Consider the following 6,853-nt stretch of genomic DNA (forward strand, 5'->3'; position numbering starts at 1 on the left):
GTTACTGGCATAAATATCAAAATATTTTATGTAATATATTTCAAGCGAGTTCGAAGCAATAGATGTAGATTTACAACCTACAGTTCCTACACCAACTAGAACTCCACTTATATATATAGGTTTAATAAACCTTCCCAACGAAGTAAGCTTTGTTTATACATCTTACTATATATAAAGCGAGACGATATATATTTATCCGTGCCATTTTACTGACACCACGGCATCAATTTTAACGCAAATTTCCGCAAAAACCGTAAAAGATATACAACTGAAACCTTTTTGACTGGGTCAAATGCTTTAACGGCCTCCAAATCAGCATGAGAAAATAAAAAATTGGCCAAGAAATAGAAAGTTTTAGAGCCCAAAATTTGGTACCCCAAGTGGTGTCAAAAACGCGAATTAAAGAGGTTAATAATTATTTTAGTCTCTTGAGTCTTGACACCATTTTAGGGTTATACGGGTTCCTGCTAGTAATATCTAAATCATAAATATACTCAAAATTAAATTACACTCCCTTTGCTTTCAGAATGATGGAGAAAAACAGTCAGGGTGACAAGGTATCTATTAATAAAGAGGTGCCTGTGGCGTACATAGCAGACTGTATTGAGTTTGTGACGAGGGTAATAGATTCCACACCCAAGAACACTCTGTTCGATACAGTGAATCACGGTAAACTATGGACTGCTGCCTTCAAGGCTTCATTCAATATACACTTAAAATAATATGATTTTCACCACCATTGGCATTTACAGTGTAGATCGGTACAAATCGGGAGGTAAATGAATATTATGAGCTGATACATGACCATTTGGGAGCTACTTATCAAAATGATTACGACACTTTATAATTCATATTTCGACATACTGAACCATTAGCAGTTTGAGTTAGTAAGCTGCTGATTGCACGAATTGGTAAATTCATTGGAATAACTTTCAGATCAGGTAGTGATAAAGTTTTCGGGAGATAAAGGAGATGGCAGGACAAATTTATCGTTCTATGTGATGAATCAGATTTCTCCGAATTCATGCGATAAACACTTTATGCTTATAATATATGGAGCAGGTGACACGAACTACAACTTAAAGTCAGCCTTTGACCTTATCAATTTGAAGTTAGTAAAACTAAATATTTTGTTCAATATTACATACACGTGAGCTCCATTAAATGCCCGTTACAAAATTTCCGCGTATCCACTTTTTGCGACTGTTTATCACGGTTCTTTTCAAGTGTCAAATGAATATCTAGCTAATTGTGAACATCAAAGAAGGTTGTGGATAAATCGAGGATGTTTATCCTATTAATCAGAAAAACCCTTGTTATTTATAATGGTTTATTATAATTTATACAACATTATTTTATTTTTTATTTTTTTTATTTTTTTTTTATTTTTTTATTTTTTTTCTTTAATGAGGAACCTGCCAAACCCCAGGACACCAGGAGGATACCACCGGCAAAGCGGCTAATAGTACCCTCCGGTCTGTGTTGTACCGAAGAAGCTGAGTTAATCGATCAAGACTCGGCTTACCAGCCAAGAGGCAAAATCTGAGCGGCACCAAGGGTTCAGAGAGTGTCATTTCAGCTTCTCCGGTGCTGGATGCCCTGGGGTTTCACATGCGCCGTAGTAAAATAAATATAAAAACACACGCACACAATTTTATTTTTTTTTATTTTTTTTTATTTTTTTATTTATTTTTTTTATTCTTTTAGATAATACGTCGAATAAAGTCAGTGGATATAGAGTAATAAAATGCACATAAGATGGAGAGAAAAAGGAGAGATACTACTGGTTTTAAATATGACTCTATATCAATACTAGTAGTGGAGATAACTCCACTGGCTACAACTTGTGAAATAAAGGGTAAAGGTAAGGCACGGCTGTAATTTCGAGAGAATAAATAAACAAGAGTGTATAGTGGATCCAGAACTTTGGGTATAAAATGGTCATCAAGGTATAACGTCTTTAAGGCACCGTATAATATCCGGTTTTTCACCTAATAAGAAAAGCTTAAGATGTTTAAGATATCGCTCCCAGAATAGGGGTTCCTTGTTCTGGAAACTCCTTCCAATAAACCAACAGCAAACCGAATTTATGAAGTTAACACTTTTATCTCTGTGATTTAAGCAAATCAAATAGTGGCGATATGGGTCGTCATAATTTGCGTCAATATTCGATCTAATAAACAGATTTACTCCCTGTAGGAAAGAGCTTGTGGCTGGACAGTCAATAAATATGTGAGAGATAGTTTCGAGGTTGTGATTACATAACGAGCAATTTGGACTATCTTTTTCAATCTTCATTTTATATCTCATGTACCGACAAGTACTAATCCGGTGAAGGAGCTTATATTGGTACTGAATAAGTTTGAAGTTATTTGAGAAAGAAGTAAAAATATCCGTAAAAATACTAATCCAATCAATATCCGTTAAGGAGAGGTTAGCACTCCAGTTCCTCATTGGAGGAAGGGTGCTGGGATCTAAACGCTTAGACATGGTATCTCTGATGTTTCTACCTTTGATAGTGAGAGGAGTATCTCTAGAGTTGGGGGTATTCCTACCTCCCCAAAAGCGAAGTGAAAGTTGGGTATCGATAAATGTAATGTTACTTGTAAACGTATCGGTATTATTAAATCGACGTATTCCCAACTTTATACTCGCATATTGAGTCGAAGAGATTATACTACTTGTTTGGCCCCACTTTCTCAGAAATTGCTGAAAACTTAAGAGGTTACCTTCCTCTGAAACGAAATCAGAAAGATAGATGATATTTCTATCAATAAGAATATCGTTCCAGAGCTTGGAGCCAATGTCCGTTATTACGTCGCTTCCCCACACACAGTGGTTGACTGTACTCTTACTTGACTGTGAAGAAATAGACTTCCAAAGCTTATATTGGCGAAGAAGGTTAAAGGTAAAACCAGTATTCTTTAATGTGAGACAGTTTTCTATACACACAGTTGGTATATTTGGGTGTAAAAGCTGATTGATGATAATATTTTTCCAGGCATGTTGGAAATTAGGATCGATAACTTTTCCTATAAGTGACACTTTTAAACCTATAATAAAATCGTTAGTATAGAAGAGACCTAGACCCCCACATTCACGAGGAGAAGTAACAATATCACGTTTCAACTTATCCCTCTTACAACCCCACAAGAAGTGAAATATCATAGTGTCTATTTTACTGATGGTGTTAGTATCAGGAGTTTCTAGTGGTATGATAAGGTAAGTGAACTGGGAAAGAATAAGAGATTTAATAATTGTACACTTTCCTATCAGAGTTAAGTCTCTCTTACTCCAGGTGTTGATAGCGGTGCTGGCGTTACTAAGTTTACTGTGGTAGTTCATTTTGCAGAGATCAGCTCCACTAGACGTGTTGTCGAACTTGACTCCTAATGCTGTAAACTCGTTAGCTACCATGTCTTCCCCGTATGTACTGGTAAGGTAATTTCGAAGACTAGTGTTGTCTCTGGTAGCTCCTAAAGGTATGCACTTAGTTTTACTGATGTTGGGCTTACAGCCTGAGTGCTGACCGAACTGGTTGAGCTCTAGGATAACTGCATCTACGCAAGCCTGGGAGGGATCCAGGTACAGATCCGTGTCATCAGCAAACAGACTCATGAGTATGTCGATACCATTAATGCTGAGGCCTTTAATACAAGGGTTATACTGTAGCTTATTACTAAGTACCTGGGACACTAGGAGGAAAAGAATTGGGGAAAGGGGGCTCCCCTGATGGACGCCACGAAGTATGTGAACAGGGCTGCTAAGGTGTCCGTTAACGTTAGCGTAACTCATACCAGCGTGAAATGCCACTCTCACCAAGTTGATTAAATAATTTCCAAACCCCATACCTTCCAAGACACTGAAAAGAAACTTATGTTCGACCGAGTCGAAAGCCCGTTGGAGGTCGACCTGCATAATCATACCAGTATCCTCTTGGTTCTCATGGTAATGTTCTAAGGTTAGATACATTAAGATCAGATTATCGCTGGTACTCTTCCCTTTTTGAAACCCGGATTGGGCTGTACTAATAAGTGTTGGAAGTGAACTTAAGATCCTATTTTTTATAATATGAGTGAATATCTTATAGTCTACATTCAAAAGGGTGATTGGTCGCCAGTTCTTTATATAGTTTAACTCAATGGGGGTTTTAGGTTTCGGGATAAGTGTTATAATTCCTAGACGTTGTGAAGGTGACATATGAAGGTGACATATACAACATTATTAAGAGCCACCTGACTACACTAGCATATTAAGTGTGATCTTCTTCTTATTCTGCTTTTTTTCTGTAGGATTTGTGGTGCAGTGTTCCATACTCGTCTATCATTATCTGGATGTCGAGGAAAGTTGACTTCCCACTGGTTTGTGTCCTCGTTTGAGATGGACTCTTCGGACCTTTTTCTTTGTGTCTCCGGTAGAATGAGACGTGTAGATCAGTATAGATAAATAAACAATAATATTCAGTATGTTTCAGGATGGGACAAGGCCCACAACCACATCACCTTTCAGTTAGAAGAAGCAACCACCTGCACCCAGCACTGCACCTCGCGAGGTTGATAAGTTAGTGGAACTCGGAGACAGTCTAGAACAAGACGTAAAAACTACAAGAAACATCCTAACTATGAGGCACAGGTAATAATTAGGAATGTTTTGTTTAAGGGTAAGACAGTTCTCTTCCGCTAGAACAGTGGTAAAAGAAGGTTTTATCGAAGTTTTTGTAATACATTTAGTAGTAGGTTTCGTCAAGAATGAAAAATGATATAAATACTAAATGTCAGTTGTGCAGCCTCTCCCTGTCCCTGCAGATGATGTTCCCATGGAGATTCAGATAACACCGGTTAAGGGGCTAAAGAAATCGTAAGTTTTAACAAACTTAAAAAATGTTGTTTAGCACTAACTCACTTTTTAAGTTTATTTCAATCGAATGGGTGAAGATTTTGCTGTGATTTTTATTATTTGAAAACTTAGTTACTGGTATAAATATCAAAATATTTTATGCAATACATTTCAATAGGACCGGGGATGGAGGACTCCACTGGTATCGCTAGAACATCTTTCCGAGGAAGTAAGTTTTGTTTATATTTATAATGGTTTATTATACAGATTCATTATTAAGAAACAATATTACACTACAAGACTACACTAGCATGAAGTGTGATCTTCTTCTTCTACTTCATTCTGTAGGATTTGTGGTGCAGTGTTCCCTGCTCGTCTATCATTATCTGGGTGTCGAGGAAAGTTGACTTCCCACTGGTCTGTGTCCTCGTTTGAGATGGACTCTTCATACCTTCTACTTTGTGTCTCCGGTAGAATGAGACGTGTAGATCAGTATAGATAAATAAACAATAATATTCAGTATGTTTCAGGATGGGACAAGGCCCACAACCACCTTTCAGTTAGAAGTAGCAACCACCTGCACCCAGCACTGCACCTCGCGAGGTTGATAAGTTAGTGGAACTTGGATGCAGTCTAGAACAAGACAGTCTAGAACAAGACGTAAAAACTACAAGAAACATCCTAACTATGAGGCACAGGTAATTATTAAGAATGTCTTGTTTAAGGGTAAGACAGTTCTCTTCCGTTAGAACAGTGGTAAAAGAAGGTTTCTACCCATTGATGTTTTATAAAAATTTAATTTAAACAAATACCAGCTTTTTGACAATTGATAAACTTTGTCTGTCACATTTTCTGATAAATCAGTCTCTTAGTGAGCATTCCAGACTTGGAGTATCCTAATCTCCAGGTGGAACACGATAATATTCTTTAATTAAACCTATCGCACCAGGGGATGAATCTCTCTTATTTTTCAGGATCATAGCCTAGCTATCTTTTTTCTACATGAAGTCGGAACAATCTTTTGATGATCATCAGAGTAATCAGTAATGATCCAGAATCTCTTGAAACCTTTAATATAGTTCAGAATTATGTAGTGTAACGCGATGGAAGTATTTTAAGCGGGCATATCCTGTCCAAACCCAGGATGCACGACATAAAGAATTTGTTTTAACTTGTTTGTATGAAAAGCATCAATAGATAAGTTAGTTGAACTAGCATGCAGTCTAGAACTAGACATGGACACTACAAGATATATTTCTGATTTTTTATGAAATTAGAAATATATGTTGGTGTATATTGATGTTTTGGGACAAAGTGAGAGTCCCCAAACATCAATTATATGATCGACAATTAGTCATCGCGCAACGAAATTTAGTCTTTCCGCAATTTACACGCCAAGTTAGGTTTCCATTGTTTTCAGTCTAAATTTACAAACCTTTCATTTTGATATAATGAGGTACAAGTTGTTAATAATATTTTGTTTGTACTGGGATGTTCCACCGACTTGGCACCAGATAATTTAATTAAATTTGTTTTGATGAGGTTTATGTTGCCGTGACAGGGTTTTTATTGGACTGTTTTGATATGTTTTGTATGGTATTATGTTACTTTGGAAACCAAGTACTATTGCCTACAATAGATTTTACCTCGAGGAGTTTGGTTAATATTCAATTTTACTTTCGTCATAATGTACATATTTGGTTTTTGTTCAATCGACTGACATTGATTATATAATCGACCCACTCAAAAGAGCGAAAACAGATTATTAATGAAATTAAAAATACTTATTATTCTGTTTATTTTATGGATAGATAAGCTAGTTGAACTCGCATGCAGTCTAGAACAACGCATGGACATTACAAGATACATTTCTGATTTATTATGCAATAAAAATACTTATTATTCTGTTTATTTCATGGAAAATATAATATGTTTGGACGAATTAAATGATGTTGTTGAAATTATTTTGTAGAATATCTTGATATTTTGTCTCTATGTCTGATTTTCATTATAATAT

General features: G+C 36.3%; 2 long non-coding RNA genes across 2 annotated transcripts; both read left to right on the forward strand.

Moving 5' to 3' along the window:
* The first annotated feature begins 538 nt into the window (after window positions 1-538).
* LOC134813316 (uncharacterized) lies at window positions 539-4,584 on the forward strand. The gene is made up of 3 exons (XR_010159999.1): window positions 539-669; window positions 937-1,111; window positions 4,475-4,584. It is a non-coding gene; the product is annotated as an uncharacterized LOC134813316 (long non-coding RNA).
* An 869-nt stretch (window positions 4,585-5,453) lies between these two features.
* On the forward strand, window positions 5,454-6,831 carry LOC134813317 (uncharacterized). The gene is made up of 2 exons (XR_010160000.1): window positions 5,454-5,534; window positions 5,811-6,831. It is a non-coding gene; the product is annotated as an uncharacterized LOC134813317 (long non-coding RNA).
* Window positions 6,832-6,853: the final 22 nt, after the last annotated feature.

The sequence above is a fragment of the Bolinopsis microptera genome, chromosome 3 (assembly GCF_026151205.1).
Source record: "Bolinopsis microptera isolate Bmic1 chromosome 3, MBARI_Bmic_1.0, whole genome shotgun sequence".
NCBI classification, from domain to species: domain Eukaryota; kingdom Metazoa; phylum Ctenophora; class Tentaculata; order Lobata; family Bolinopsidae; genus Bolinopsis; species Bolinopsis microptera.